This window comes from Mustelus asterias, chromosome 7, assembly GCF_964213995.1.
Source record: "Mustelus asterias chromosome 7, sMusAst1.hap1.1, whole genome shotgun sequence".
Taxonomy (NCBI): Eukaryota; Metazoa; Chordata; class Chondrichthyes; order Carcharhiniformes; family Triakidae; genus Mustelus; species Mustelus asterias.
The window spans coordinates 46,953,698-46,971,178 of NC_135807.1; positions in this window are offsets into that span (position 1 = coordinate 46,953,698).

Here is a 17,481-nt window from a genome sequence, read left to right on the forward strand (position 1 = left end):
GTCAGACAAATGTAAGATATTTTATAGAGCTATGCAAAGATCCAAGGATTTCTCCTATGATAGTTTTGGATAAGGTACACAAGGAGAAAGTTCTCCCATTAGCTGATAATACAAGGACTTTAGGGGCACAAATTTAAGGTTTTGGACAAGAGATGCAGGAGGATTGTGAGGAGGAATTTTTTTTTCAGAGCGATAATGATCTGGGACTCAAGACCCATGAGGGTGGGGGAAACAGAAACAATCAATGGGTGCGATTGTGAGGGCCCATTGGCCACTTGCGGAAATTCCATAATGGCCGCAAAACATCGTGAGAGGCCAAAAACAAGATTTCCGATTGTGATGTTCCGGAGTCTTCCCTGATGACACGATCAGATTGATGCCGAGGAAGGGCACGAATCTGATTTTTGTTTTGTTCATGGGTCGTGAGCGGCGCTAACTGGGCCAACATTTATTGCCCATCCCTGAGGGCATTTAGGAGTCAACCATGTTGCTGTGAGTCTGGAATCAGGTAGGCCAGGCCGAATAAAGGCGATAAATCTCCTTCCCTAAAGGACATTAATGAACCAGATGGGTTTTTACAACAATCAACACCGGTTTCATGGTTATCATTAGACTTATAATTCTAGATTTTTATTGAACTCAAATTTCACCATCTGATGTGGATTTGAACCCTGGTCCCCAGAGCAATTACTGGTCCAGTGACAATACCACTACATCACTGCTTCCTCGGAACATGAATTTGAATCTACTAACATGTACTTAGCAGGGTTAATGTCGATTTTTCAGCTCGCGTAGAATCTTCCCACTCACCAGGCGTGACGTCACACCGGCCTGAATTACTACTGTTTTTTTAAAAATGGGAACCAGGCACCATGACCTCCAAGAGGGAAGAAGGAGGTAAGCACCACCGAGTACCAGGGAGTCCAAGGGGACAGAGCCCACTGGCCAGCTCCAGCAAGGCGTAGGGATTGTTCTGGGAGGTGAGGGGTGTCCAGGGGGGATCAGGGATGTTTAAGGGTCTGGAATAACTGTCCAGGAGGCTTAATTGTAGAGGCATGACAATGATGATATCTGAGAATAATGCAGCCTGAATAAGAAGGGTGCCTATTAGCTCTGCTGCTCCTCAAGCAGAAAGCAATTGTGCCCTTTAACATTCCTGAGACTCATACTCATCACATCAATTGGTTAAGAGTTAACCCTTACCAATGTCAGCATCCTGCAGTCTCAAAGTCAAGTAATGGGGTGAATCCTCAAGGTTCAGGGCTCAAAGCTTGGTTACATGCGATCAACAGGCACTGGACTCACTTCTCTGCTGGGACCCCAATGCCTGTCAGCCAGGATGCATTAACCCACAAGGCAGGCATCACCGTCCAGTTAGCCTTGCCCATTAGGGGTGGGTGGACATCTCACGCTCCTGTCAGAACCCCCAGTGGTAGTGAGCCTAAGAGAGGGGAGAACCAGACAGGAGACTGAAGGTGAGTCTAACTGGATGAGGGCAGAGGGTGGAGTCAGTCCTGTTCTGGCGATAGGAGGGCACCACAGCTATAAGTGGGTGGTGGTTAATGTCTGGGATTGACTGCTTCCAGGTCTGCAAGGCCAGTGGGTCAGGGGAGATAATGATGGTCAGTGGCTGCGACACCAAACTTGAACTCTCTCTCTCTCATCCCTGACACGATTGTGAGCGATATCAGCATGGAATTGGTCATCCTCCTAATCATTGCACTGGAGGAGCTCAGACTCCAGCAGCAACATGCGGCTGCACCAAGGGAAGACATTGCAGAATGAGAACAAGGGGCCATAGGGCAGGTTCAGGAGCTGGAGGCCACAAGGGTCTACAGGGCTTGTATGTCCTTCATGGAGATGTTGGACAACATGTGCCGTCTCCACCTCACGGGGAAGACTGTGTGGCACCTGTGCCATGTCCTTGCTGACTTGGCACCAAATGGCGGCGGAGGACATCTGCTCCCTATAACCGTCATGGTCATGGCAGTTCTCAACCTCTACGTCATGGAGTTCTTCGGGGCTCCACGGGGAATCTTTGTGGAATATCACAGTCATCCACCCATATCTGCATCTGTGAGCTCACAAGGCTCTGGACTACATACATTTTGATGGGGATCAGGCCTGGCAGGATGAAAGGGCTACAGTATTTGAAAACACAGCTGGTCTGCCCCAGGAACAGGGGGCGATTGACTGGACTCATGTTGCTCTCCATGCCCCATGGAACCAGGAAGACCCTTCATCAACCGGAAAGTGTTCCACTCCCTCAATGTTTAGCTGGTGTGTGACCAGCAGGTGCACTCCATGTACGTGTGTGCCCGTTTTCCAGGGAGTGTGCATGACGGCTACATCCTTGGCCAGTTGCAAATCTCTGGATCTTTGAGGGACGCCCCATTCCCTGCAGGAATGGCTCATTGGGGATAATATCCCCTCAGGTCATGGCTGATAGACTGCAGCGGAGGTCAGGTACAATGAGGCCACAGTGCAACACGAGCTGTCACCGAGCAGTGCATGGGACTGTTGAAGATGCGGTTCTGCTGCCTCGACAGGTCCGGTGAGCAATACAGCCCCAGAGGGTCTCCCACATTGGCATGGTCCACTGCACAACCTGCAGCGGCTCAGTGAGCTTCCTAAGGATGATCTTGAGGAGCAGCAAGTGTCCTCAGATGAGGAGAATGTGCTGGTGGACATTGAGGAAGAGTCCAGTGAGGTGCAGAGGATGGAGGCCAGCCAGGGCTAAGGGTGCAGAGGGGCAGGAGAACTAGCTCGCTGTCCAAAAACGTGACCCCCCTCCCTCCAGGACATCATGACCTCTCTTTGTCCAGGGAATGAAATTGGCCAAGATACTGAACACCTTGGTGTTGGGGCAGGAAAGTCCTTGAGTGGCTGCTGGCTGGTCAATGCAGGAGGATGATGATGACTCACAGTGAGGAATGGTCTGCAATGCTCCTCAACTACTGTTTTTGTCTGACTCCTGTCTGCCTGTTGCCAGGAAGCTGACCCCCAACTCATGTCTGAGTGAGGTTCTGCGCTCCATTCCTTTGTCCCTTTCCTCCTAGAAGGGGGGTTAGGGGCGAGGGTCTCGAGTTCACTATAATTGAAGTATTCGCACTGAGATGGCCTAATCATCTGGTGGACATGGAGGCCCAGTGAGAACACTTGTGTTCTAATGGGGAGAAGTGCCATGACACTGCGAGATGGGTTAAAGAATCGGAGGCGTTAAAGTGGTGAGCATTTAATAACATTTAATTCAGTGACCTATCCAAAAGTTACAAGTGAAAATGCCCCCCAACTACTAGTGCCCAACTTCACCCGCTGAGATCCTACAATTCCTTAGACTTGCGAACCCTTCCATGACATCTAGGCACATTCCAAAAATGTACATCAGAGGTGGAGGTGGCCAGCTGGCTTCCACGCTGTGGTGCCCATGATGCCCTTGGCGGACATCCTCTGGAGGGGCAAGATCTAGAGGCCTACTTTTGGGTGGTGATGTTGCATCACCCTGTTTTACCCGCTGTGCCTGAGTTGTACTAGTCTCAGGAATGGGGGATTCAGATTGGCTGGCCACTTCCTGGGTGGAAGGCCCCAGGATATGCTCCACTGGATCCTCCTCCCTCTCAGTATTCATGGGCCCTGGGTTAATCCATGAGATGGAGGGGCAGCTGGAGTGAACTCCAGAGGCCTCACTGTCATCTGGCACTGCCAGTCCTGGAGGCCCACCATTGTCTGCACCAGGCAGTTGAAGCCCTCAGCCATGTTCCTGAGGGTCTGAGCCGTGCTTCAGAGCTCTGCCCTCATGGACCTGACCTCATGCCCCAGGCTTTCCACTGTGGACAGTACCCTTGAAGTGTTAGCCTGGATGCCACGTAATGCCAACAACATCTCAGGGAGAAACTTTTCCAGAGGCACAGCCCAATCCCTGGGATGTTCCTGTCTCCATCTGATGTGCATCAGCAGCTGCGCGGTGCTCTCCAGATAGTGACCCAGAAGCCTGTCTGTTAATTCCGCCCACCGAGGTGCGTGTCTTTGCAATGATGGATGATGCGGGTGAGAGATGTGATGCCTGTTTTGTGCCTTCCTCGGAGATCTCCGAGGTGCTGTCGAGGATTGTGGGGGGGGCTCTGCCTTTGGATGACCCGACTTCATTAGATAGTGATCCTGCAAGGCAAAGGACATGGGTTCACTACATGGGAAGCACAATGATCAATAAACAACTCACTTGGAGACAGGTCATCTGGATGCCATTGATCCTCACTTCTCTGGCACAGGGCAACCTCTTGGCCCTGTGATCGCCACAGCCTTTCCTCATAGGGGGTAACTCAGACATTCCCCAGGCTGTCTTCTCCCTCTACTTTTTATTACGGGTTATCTTTTTCTGGGGGGCACAAAGAAGACATTGTGAGCCTAGTGGGTCAGGGGTCTATAGCAAGTGGCATATGTGGGCACTGCACCCACTCAGAAAGGGGTTGTGATTTAGGAGTGTTGGGGGATTGTGAGGAAGATGCTGGGAGGTTGTGTGTTGAGAGACTGCGAGGTGGCAGTGAATGGATTAATGGTGACATTCTGGGGTGACTGACGGGACTGGCGAGAGGGGGAGAGAGGAGGAACTCATCCTTACAGCTCGTAGGAGGTCATTCATTTTCTTGAGTTATCACTAGTTGAGCCTATCAGAGTAGCAACTGCAGAGAGGTGATTGAAAAAGAACAAAGAAAATTACAGCACAGGAACAGGCCCTTCGGCCCTCCAAGCCTGCACCGACCGTGCTGCCTTGACTTAAATTAAACCCCCTCCCCTTCCGGGGAAAAGAACAAAGAAAATTGGATGAGCAGCTTTGCAGCATTTTTCAAAAACTGGTCACTTTAATGTCAGATTTGGTGGCTGCATTGAGCTTGACAAAGTCGGTTTTAAATAGAAGGTGCTGGAAGATGGTCTGGTGCACTTCAACAGCACCACACCACTGCTATCAATGTTCATGTAACATCACAGTGCACACTCCATCTCCAACCATTATCTGCAATTGTTTCTTTTCTCATATTCTTTCATCTAATCATGTCAGAAACACCTTGTATGCAACACAAATTCATATCGCACAGACTGATTGCATGGATACCACTGCTTTTCACATTGATGAAATGTAATGTCATATCTTTCCTTTCATTTTCAAGTGAAAGTCATATCAAAAGGATCAAATGAGGGAGGAGATGAGTGGGGGCCCCAAACTTCTGGCATTGTGAGGAGACAGCACTCCAAATTCTGGGCCGTAGGTGCTGTCAAAGAGAAGAGATCGAGTGCCAGCTGAGGATTTGTGATAAACTGCACTTCCCTTCTTTCACACATACTGTCCATTATCTACCAAATAAACCAATGATAAATCCCTCAGGTAACTTCTCCAATTGAAAGTGATAGGTATGCACTATTTTGCCAGCTGTCATTCTACCTTGCTCTTTCCTGTCTCCAAGTAATCCCAGGAAAGAACTCACAGGTGCCAGTGTATCAGACATGTCAGCACTGTCACTAACCCTTTTAAGTTCCTCGGCCTCCTCTTCAGCCTCCCCTTTAATCACCTCTCCTAACACTTCTCCCAATTCGCTGCTTGGTATCTGCTCCTAGACCACCTTTAAAAGTTGTATTAATTAGAATAATATACAACCGTTCAGAAAGATATGAATCGGAACAAAGAGATGGGCCGGAAGCTTATCACCATTCTCGCCAGTGGGATTTTCCCATCCCGCTGCAGTGAATGGAGATTTGGCTGGCTGCCAGGAGCATGGTGTGAATGGCAGGTAAGATTGCAACTTTTGTTCTGGAGTTTAGAAGAGAAAGAGAAATATGTGGCAGAATTTTACCACCCTTCTCCTGCGGGATCATCCACTCTCATTGATGGTATACCCCCACTGTGGATTTCCAGCAGTGTGGGGTGGATTGAATGGGAAACCCCACTGACAGCAATGGGACCAGACAATCCTGCCGCCAGCCAACAGTGGGCCATCTCGCGCTGCCGAGAAACATGCTGGCAGGGGGGGCGGGCGGGGCGGGGGCGGGCGGGGGCAGGGCGGGGGCGGGCGGGGGGGGGAGCGGGGGTCCAGAGAACCCCACCTATAAGATCCTGAGGGATATTGACAAGGTTGCGGAAAGAATGTTTCCTCTCGTGGGAGAATCTAGAACTAGGGGGTCACTTTTTAAAAATAAGGGGTCTCTCGTTTAAGATAGGGATGAGCAGAAACTTTTTTCTCTCACGGGGTCATAAGTCTCTGGAACACTTTTCCTCAAAGCAGAGACCCTAAATATTTTCAAGGCAGAGATAGATAGACTAGATTAACATGGGGTTGACAAGCTTTTGGGAGTAGGTAAGCATGTGAGGTTGAAGTTACAATCAGATCAGATATGATCTTATTGACCGAGTGACCCAGTCCTGCCCCTAACTCGTATATATGTTCATCAATAATTCCATGAATGGAAAAAAAATGGCACGTAGCATTAAATATAAAAGATTGTAGAATTGACCAAAATCCAGGTGAATAATGGGAGAAATGTGAAAGCATCAGTGTGACAAGCATTGAGTCTGTTAGCTGTGCTGAAGGTGTTATGAAATTGCATGCTGCGATTAATTACTAAACTCTTCAGGATATCTGAGCTGAACTGAAGCTTCTCTATCTTTCTGCAGAGAGGTTTCAGCCTGACATAAATGTCACAGTGTTAGTGTTCACCATCATTATCGTGCAAAACTGACATCAATTTCTGACATTCGCACTGCAGTTAAATGTGGAAATCTGGAAGTGACTGCCAGTGATACCCACACTCTCTGCTCCTCCTGCAGTTAGATCACATGCAATCAACGAGGAATTAAGGGCTATGGGGAGAGAGCGGGTAAATGGAGTTGAAATCAACCATGATTGAATGGTGGAGTGGACTCGATGGGCCGAATGGCCTTACTTCCGCTCCTATGTCTTATGGTCTTAACACAAAATCAGTCAATTTACATGAATGGCAATTGTTTTAGCAATATTCGCTTTGTAGTAACCATTTAAAATTTGTAGCATTGCTTGATTAGGTGTAACTGAGGTTTTAATGCGATGCAAGTCTTAAGTAATGCTTAGCAGCATCAATGTCCCTGACAAACACAGAGTGGAGTTGCATTACCTCAGAGGAACTTTTGCGAACTGCATGATTTTTAAAATACTGAATATTAATTTTCTTTAAAATATTGTTATGACACTTCAACTTTTATTATAATCCTATGCGTATGTCCCAATTATCATTTGCCTTCTGTACAATGACTAAAATCTGAATTGTAGAATCATAGAATGGTTAAAAGACAGAAAGGGGGGACCCATCATGTCCATGATGACTTTCTGCATGTTCTACTCATCTAATCCCACTCCCTGTCTATTCTCCATGGTCTTCCAATTTTTCTCTTCAGCTATCCATCCAATTCCTATTTGAGCACTATGACTGAAACTGTTATTATAATTTTTGCATTTTATTTCCTTTTTTGAGTCCTATGGGAATTCTTCAATTCAATTGGCTAATCAGTCTGTCAACTCTTTGTACTATTGCTGGATGCCTCAGATTGTGCCAAATTAAAATTCACATCAGGTAAGAGAAATACATACTCTAGAACCAGTGAAACCTTTTGCGGACACCTTTGTCCAAGGTCAGTAACAAACACTCTTCTTCACTACTGACCCCAAAATCCAAATCCATATGCCAAGTGTAGAGTGCACAGTACTTTGTTGTATTTATAATAGTATGTGTCTCAATTTGCATTGTATACATCAAATATATTTCATTAAAGGTTAGTGAAATTAGAAGTGGTCTATTTTACAGTTGGTTTAAATGCTGTCTAAGCAATGGAAGTGGCAACTTGCCATTTTATGTTCATGAAGTTAGCCTGGGCTAACAGTAACTATGTTTCCATCATCGCCATGATTGGAGCTACAGCAATGCCATTTTAAAAAAATTAATTTAAATAATAATGAATCTTGACCCTCATCAGGCAAGTATTTTGTAATCTTATAAGATATAAGATGGAAATGAGTTGGAAAACAACAAAGCAGGCAGCCTGACGAAGCAGAAATAGAAATCTCAGTGTTTCAAAGCATTGAAAGATGAATTTGCATATAAATTAAAAAGCAATGCTCGTAGTGATCAGCACAGAAATGCCAGCGTTCATGTTACAATCTTATACTTAAAAGTGAAGTTTTCAAATGGGATGTGTCAAGGTTGATCCAGCACAATTAAAATGCAAGGGTCGGAAATCAATAGAACTCGATGGAAATAGTGGAATGCGCCCACCTATGGACTCTGGCGTAATCTTAAAATCAGAGCGGGCCATTTTGAGCAGTGAAATTCAGAAGCACATTTTCACACCAAGGGGGGGGTAGAAATCTGGAACCCTCCCCTCCAAAATGCCGGTATTATTTCAGTGAATGGCAGCTTTCCTCCTCTCGCTGCATACTTTTGTCATGTTCTATTCAATCTGTTTAATCCAAAATGAAGTTCAGGTGGCACAGTGGTTAGCACTGCTGTCTCACAGCGCCACGGACCCGGTTTCGATTCCCGGCTTGGGTCATTGTCTGTGTGGAGTTTGCACATTCTCCCCGTGTCTCTGTGGGTTTCCCCCGGGTATTCCGGTTTCCTCCCACAGTCCGAAAGACGTGCTGGTTAGGTGCATTGACTGGAACAAGCGCCGGAGTATGGTGACTAGGGGAATTTCACAGTAACTTAATTGCAGTGTTAATATAAGCCTTACTTGTAATTAAACTTTACTTTAAATGGTATTGTTTGCGCTTGTTGGGTCAATTGAATCTTTCAAGACTGACATTAATCATTTTTTGCTTGGCAAGGGTGAGTAATTAGGGTTAAGGCTCAAAACTGTCATGGTCTAATTGAATGATGGACTGGGTTGTGTCGGCTGAGTGACCTACGCCTGTTCTTATGTATATTCTGATTGCTTTGCCAGAGTTTGCGCAGTTGGAGAAGGTCACATCATTCAAATATCAATTATCTAACCATCTGGAGCTTGCACAATGCTAAAGTAAGGCTGAGATTTTCATGGAATCATGGAGACTCCATGCCTTAGGACAGCACAGTGGCACAGTTGCCTCACAGTGCCAGGGATCCGGGTTTGATTCCCAGCTTGGGTCACTGTCCGTGCAGAGTCTGCACGTTCTTCCCCGTGTCTGCGTGGGTTTCCTCCGGGTGCTCCGATTTCCTCCTGCAGTATGAAAGGTGTGCTATGCCATGCTAAATTCCCCCTCAGTGTACCCAATCTGGTGCCAGAGTGTGGCGACTAGGGATTTTCACAGTAACTTAATTGTAGTGTTCATGTAAGCCTACTTGTGACACCAATAAATAAACTTTGAATTTTATCCAAAATGGCACTGAGACCACTAAAATTCCTGTCCCTATTTCCAACAGATTCTATTTTTGCCAGTGGGGGAATGGGTGGGAAGTACTCTCACATGGGAGAAACTCGAACTCTATGAATGTGCTGAATTCAAACAGATCACATTCTTACTGGAACAAGGGACTCGTACCGCAGTGTGTGGCTTATAATTTTTTACAATAAATAAAATGCTCACAAAAGGGAAGCAGTTCTGGTGAACTGCCAAACTATGAAGTTATTTAAATACCCAGCCCTTTAAATTTTGATTTAAAAGCAGCCTGCCCAATGAGGTTCTGCCCTGCCAGATGACAGTGAAACATAAACCCTCCTGCTTTTTTTTGACAAAGTGTTAGAAGATCTGGACTGAAAATGCGGCTGTGTTTCTGGGGAGAAACACATCGGTTTTCAGTCAGAATCTGTCACTTTGCCATTCTTTTTGGAATATCCCAGTTGTCTTGTGGTTTTATCAATCAGATCTTGCATTTTCAGGATTCTCTCTCTGTGTCCATATCCTTCAGTGACTTCCATTAAGGATATCATCCTCTGGATTTCTTTCCTTCTGAAACTGTATTATCTTATCCTTCTGTATAATAAATTATATATTCCACCATTCTTTCTTGAGGTCTTTGAAAGCCTTCCTCACTGTTTGTCCATCCTCCTACTTATTTATCATCAGCAGAGTTTGAGATCATGTGCCCTATCCCCAAGCCCAAATATTTCTAAAAAGACCACACTCCTTGCATTCGAATAATAAGTTGTTTACATTAGATGACTAACACAAACCATTTGCCATTATTATTTTCAATTATAAAATTGCCACATACGAGTTATGAGTGACAGCTGTTTCAGGCAGAAACAAATATCCAATCAACAGTTTGCATCTTGCTATATGAAATTACTTATAGAACTTCTTAAATATGCAGCAACCCAGGGAATTTAGTTGAAGAGATTGAGGTGAGGTTGGCTGGTCTCTTCTACAGCATCAGTGTGGAAACCAAGTGAAGATTTCATGATTATTTGCCTTGGCCTGCCAGTGTGAGAATTATGTTGAACATTCCCCAATAGCCAGAGTGTACATCACACCAGGGAAAGGGATGTGCAGGTCAGAATTAAAGAGCATTGAGTCCATTCAATGCCTCCGAGGTACCTGATTAATATAGAATAGTTTCTGTAGTCATAAATGAGGGAGATTAATGGACTATAAATGGAACATTTTGAAATATAAACCATCCAACATGTGTCAAGGGCAAATTTCATGAGCATGAATGTACCTACTATACGTAGCAATGAGTGTACTAAAAACAAAAATGGTGTTGCAGATCAGTTGCCCCTGATTGAAACTACCCAATTCTAATTTCATTGAAATTAACAATTTCCACTGGGCACAACAAGGTCCCACAACAGCAGGACCATATTAAAATAAAGCAGATCATTACTCACTGCTGTTTGTGGGATATTGGCAGAATTATCCCATTTGGGGACTGTGCCCTTTTGGTACGAAAAATGTATCTTGCACTAATGCTTTATAGGAGTTCTCAATATAAAATCCACTTTTATAGGCTAACAGGTTCAGATGGAAGCTTTGGAGAGAATTCATCAGCAGGTTAGGTTTTCAAGTGATTTTCATTGTCTGACCACTTTGTTCCTGCCATGAATGCGGCGTTAAAAATCATCGTTTTGCACCCCTTGATGTGTTAACTTCGAGACTTAAGTTTCACAAATATCTAGTAATCCCAACCTTTGGGTTCTTCATTATTAATTTATTTAATTTCCACACACTCTTTCACTCATCACAAGCATTTCCAAATGATAGTTTTACATTTTATTCATTTTGTGCTTTTCTCTGGCCCATCTTTTCTAGTTTCTAGTTAAAAAAAATTCCAATTGAAGTAAATTGGATTTTCTACTTTCCATGCATAGCTCCCCTTCATCCATATCACCCACAAATATAAACATGCTTGTTACCTTGGAGGAAGGCACTATGACTTGATCAACTTCCATGCTGCAATGTTTACTTTCTATCATGGTTTTACATTCCTTTTCTTCTCATTCATCAGTTGCTACATCTCACTTAGATATGGGAGAGTCTGCGGTTTGGCTTATTTGATACAAACTCCTTTCATTCAGGCTGAGACACATTACAGTTATCAAATCTGTGAGTAAATTGGCATTTTCTTTAACAAATTAGATATAATGGATCATGAATAATTTACCTTACGGTTCCCTCAGCGAGTTCAGCATATCTATATTTATAATATGCCATTTACAAAATTAATACAAAGTATAATACCCCTTAGAGAAAGAAATTGATTCAACAGCCTTGCCTACAATTGTTGCACATCAGCCTTTAAAAGTGGATTTTATATTGATAACTAAAATCCAATTTTAGGAAAATATTAAGCTAACTTGCCTTTTTATGAAACATTTGAACAATAATATGTAGTGTTAACATATCTTCCTTATAGCGTATATAAATTCTTTCCTTTCAGTTAACCGCTTGCATATTGTTCCTCCAATTGTCTTTTTCCGATAGACACAAATCATTCAATCACTAAAGCACAAGAACATATTACAAAATAATTAAGAAATAAGGAAATAAAATGGAGATCTTTTTCATGCTGTGCAAAACTTCTGTTACTGTTTTAAAATATTGATGCTTTGAAATGAGGTGTGCATATACACACATACACAATTGATAAGCAAGAAATAACCAATGTACTTCAGCTCTAAGCTTGGAAAATCCTTCTATAATGCACCAGTATAAGTTTCATTTTTCATGACCAGCTGGGAAGAACACCCACCAGAAATGGCTTTATCCTTTTGAGAGTAATCTGATAATGATAATTCGATAATGATAATCTGATAATAAGGGTGGCACAATGGTTAGCATTGCTGCCTCACAGCGTCAGGGACCCGGGTTTGATTCCTGGCTTGGGTCACTGTCTGTGTGGAGTCTGCATGTTCTCTTTGTGTCTGCGTGGGTTTCCTCTGGATGCTCTTGTTTCCTCCCACAGTCCAAAAGAAGTGCTGGTTAGGTGCATTGGCTATGTCAACTTCTCCCTCAGTGTACCCGAACAAGTGTCAGAGTGTGGGGATTTTCACAGTAACTTCATTGCAGTGTTGTCAGCCTTCTTGTGACACTAATAAATAAACTTTAATAGATAGATCATTGACTGTTTGGAACCAGTGGCTTGAATTGGAAAGCAGTTGTGACTTCCCTGCCAGTTCAAATTAACTGAAAGAACAATCATAGCCGGAAGATGCCCACACAAATAAGCATTGGCTTTCCTTTTCAGGCAAGGTTGAGCTGGAACTCCTTGGAGATCCATATGGAAGTTTAGGGCCCATGCTGCTCAGGGATTTGGGAAGTGAGCAGATCTCAAAAGAGCCTTCCTGTCAGCCAAGTGGCACATTCCTCTGGTTTTCAGGGAACAACTCTCTCTGGGTGGAGAGAGTAGACCTCAGGTCTGAATGTCAGAGTGAGCAGGTGGTGCATGTATGGGCGAGGGGGGGTGGGGGAGTTTCAAGCGAACCTTTGTACATGAGGGTGGCCTTTAAAAATGGCACCCCGATCTTCAAAAAACAAAATAGCTGGTGGGTGATGGGCTCAGGCTGTCCCAAACGATGTGACAGAGAAAGCCGCCATCAGTGCTGACAGCTTTAACACCACTTTTCTCGACTGTGGGCCTTTCATTCCTGTTGCCACATCAATGCAGAATTCACCTAACCTACCCTCTAACTTACAGCTGTGTCATTGGGTGAGCTGGTGGCTATGAGTGTGTGATTGAGTGATAGTGTTTCTTCATCAGTCCCTTCTTCCTCTTCCACTTCATGCTCCTACACCATAGACTGGTAAGATTGCAGTTCCTGCGTATCCGAAAGGTGAAGTTCACAAGGGTTTTGGTGAGGGGAGAGAAGGAAAAGCAGGAGGTGCATAATTAGATAATCTGCAGTTTGTAAATTAAAAAGGATTGTGGGATGAGGGGGAAGTTGGGGTGTGAGAAGGAGCTTTCATATGAATACACCGTCACCTTCAGGATTTCAGCCTCACCACTGGTTATGGCCTCAGTCATAGCCACTTCGATGATGGCAAGCACCAGCTCCTCCACGGGGGGGTGAGGAATGCAGTCATTCCAGTCCACTGCCAGTTAGCTGCTGCTGCCTATAGTTATGCTGTCACTTTGTCCTGCAAAAGAGAGAGAAGTGTGTCAGCGAGTGTGATGTAATGTGTTAGGATGATGTGGTTGTCAGTGTTGAATAGCTGGTAGTATGTGAAAGCTGTGAGATGTGGATGTGAGGCTTGCAGTAGTAAATGTGAGCGATGAAACTGAAATGTTTAGTTGTGTATCATGATTGATAAGAGTGTTGGCAGTTGAATGAAGGTGCGGTGGTGAATGGAAAAGTTTGTGAAGTTAGTGGTACAATTGGTGGGATATAGCATTGACCTTGACCATGTGTGAGGTAATTGAACTTCTGGCAGCACTACATCCATGTCCCTATAGCTAGACTTCTGGCTTTGACCATGACCACTACCTGTTCTCACTGCCTTTGCAGTGACTGGATGGCATCCTGGTCCTTTCTGGTTAGATAACCTCCATCCTCCTGCCTACCTTCCTTGCTGCATGAGAGGAAGAAGAGCATGCTCTCTGCTCCACTGTATCACTCAGGTATCTCTTTCAGGTCAAACTCATTTATAGAATGATTTCTAACACCTACTAAAGTCAAAAGCACTGATAGTTCTATTCACTTGGTTATGGCCCGAGGTCTCATCATGTACAAAACAAGTTGTGTTAGTGACTTGAGTACATTATTCAAAAAAACAGTTCAATAGTGAGGAACTGTTGCCCCTTGGAGGAGCCAGCTTTTGGGTTGAAGTGAGGCCCATCCTGTCCTGGCTGTATAGGGTCCCACAGCATTATTCTCTGCATCATAACTTCTGATGCTCCTTGAGGATCTATCCTTTACCTACTTCTATTTCTCATCTACATGCTGTCCCTCAGCAACATCATCCAAAGGCATTAGTGCTTTTGTTTTCAGATGTATGCTGACTGGCACCCAGGAAAAGTGACTGCACAAGGCCCGTCCTCAGGCAAATGTTTTCAACTCACTGTCAGATCAACAACACTCTTTGGCCAAGAAGTCTGTCAATCAGGATGGTCTATGCGCCAGATTGATTGCTTGGGACACTGCCAGAACAACGGCAATCACTGGCCACGTAGGATGTGCCAGATTCCCCAGTCCCTCCCACCCTGCTTGCCTCGTATGAGGAGAGTTCTATTTCAGGGTATTAGTGGCAGAGGACACATGAACACTTCCTTCAGACCTGGAGCGCAAGGTAAACAAGGTAAAGTGCTTGCCCCTGGGTTAGGTGAATGGCCTGACCCTCACATCCTGCGTCAGTTTCCTGATCTAATGTTCCAGCTCCTCTTTCCATGGTACCAGATTACATCCGTAAAACTGCACTCAATTGTCAAGTGCCCCACTTGATGTCCTTGCTTCCCAACTTCTTCTCACTAGATGCGCCGCTCCTGAGCCCTTGGGGAGTAAGCTTTCAGGTCAAGTGTGGACAGGTCAGGACATTTGGCCATCGAGTGAGCCAATGGCTAGGGCTTCAGTTCTGGAATCTCTCTGGGTGACCAATCCTATCAGAGTGTTCATATTCAGAAGACCACAATGGGACATAAGGGGCGGAATTTTCCCGTCCTACCCTCCACAGGAATTATCGCAGGCGGGGGGCAGACCATGCAATGATCCGTTGACCTCGGGCGGGAATTTCCAGCCTAACCTTGGGGAAAGTGCAGCCGGAAAATTCCATCCAACGTATCTGTCAAGAAAAATGACATATAAATGCACGTAGTTATTTCTTTCTAATATTGCAATTATCCACATTTTCAAGTTTTACAGGAGAAGATTATTTAATTCCACATCCGGTTGCACTAACTTTTCAAGTGTTTGCATCATAACCAGCAATTTTGTTGCCTTAGAAATGGGAAAGGAACATTACTGCAGATCCATTTTGATTCACCAGTTCTCTGCTATTCCCAGTACTGAATTCATAAATCCTCTCCATCAACCTAATTGCCAGTGTTGAAATCTACAAAATTTACTCAAATAAATCTTTTGTGATTAAAGCCTTGCAATCTGCTGATTTGGGAGCACTCTTGCATTTGAGACAAAATTTTATGGTTTCAACATCCACTCCAGATCCTTAAACACATAATTATAGGCTAACAGTTGAGTGAGGTCCTGAGAGATTGCTGCATTGCTGGAGGTGCCATCTATTGGATGAGATGATAAGACAATTTGCAGGCCTCCATTAACCCTCTCATGTGGGCATGTAAGATCGCATCAGTCTCTTCAAAAAAGACCAAAGGTGTTTCTCAGGTATCCAGGCTAATCTCTCAGTCTTCAACACTAAAATAACAGCTTCTTTGTCCATTTATCACATCATTGATTTTGGCACCTTGCTGAGTGAACATAGAATGCTTTGTTTTCCCATATAACACAAAAAGATTTCATTGGTTGTGAATTATAAAAGGCATTTATTTAAGACAGACTGTTTCCCATGCAAATAAGACCATACAAACATACAATTAATGGAATAGCTTTTCCTACTATTAATGGAAGCATTAAAATGGACGGCACAGTAGCACAGTGGTTAGCATTGCTGCTTCACAGTGCGAGGGACCCAGGTTCAATTCCTGGCTTGGGTCACTGCCTGTATGGAGTTTGGACATTCTCCCCATGTCTGCGTGGGTTTCCTCCGGGTGCTCCAGTTTACTCCCACATTCTGAGAGATGTGCTGGCTAGGTGCATTGACCCGAACAAGTGCCGGACTGTGGCGACTAGGGGAATTTCACAGTAACTTCATTGCAGTGTTAATGTAAGCCTTATTTATGACTAATAAATAAACTTTAATTTGTTCTTAACACTTAGTCAAAACCACTAATTCATTTGATATGAACATAAGTCCACACACTGATATTTGCACAGTATGATTTCAAAGTCTAAATGAACAAATTATTCTGCAAGGTTTTTTTCTGGTATTTACAAATGAATATATCATCTTGAATAAATATTAACAGTGATTAACAATTAGCAGGAGCTAATGTATAACTCAACCTCAGCAGGTTTTCCTCCACATTCCCAGTCAAAGTCAGGAGAATTTCTCTTGGATTCCAGGAGGATTCCACTCATAACGGAAAATTGCCCCGTTATGTCCTGTGTACAAAAAACAGGATAAATGCAACCCAGCCAATTATCACACCAAATGAGTCTACTCTCAATCATCAGAATGGTGATGGAAGGCATCGTGATAATGTTAACAAGCAGCACTTGCTCAGCAATAATCTGCTCACTGATGCTCACTTTAGGTTCTGCCAGGATCCTGACGTTAGTACAGCTTTGGTCCAAACAAGGACAAAAGAGTTGCACTCAAGAGGTGAGGTGAGAGTGACTGCCCTTGTCATCAAGGCAACTTTTGGCCGAGTATGACACCATGGGACCTGAGAAAAACTAGAATCAATGGAATTCAGATGGAATCTTCTCCACCAGTTGGGGTCATACCTGGCACAAAGGAAGATGTTTGTGGTTATTGGAGGCCAATCATCTTAGTTCCAGGGCATCAGTGTAGGAGTTCCTCAGGATAGTGTCCTATACCTAACCATCTTCAGCTGCTTCATCAATGACCTTCCTTCCATCATAAGGTCAGAAGTGGGGATATTTGCTAATGATGGCACAATGTTCAGCACCATTCATGGCTCCTCAGATACTGAAGCTGTCCATGCCCATAGGCAGCAAGACCTGGACAACATTCAGTCTTCAGCTGGTGTGTGGTAAGTAACATTTGCACCACATAAGTGCCCGGCAATGACTATCTCCAGCAAGAGAGAATCTAACCATGTCCCCTTCAATCAACATTGTGGGGATTAGCCATATAAATACTGTAACTACAAGATTAGATCAGAGGCTGGGGATTCTGCAGCAAGTAACTCACCTGCTGACTCCCCAAAGCAAGTCCACAATCTACAAGGCACAAGTCAGAAGTGTGATGAAATACTTTCAACTTACCTGCATGAGTGCAACTCTAACAA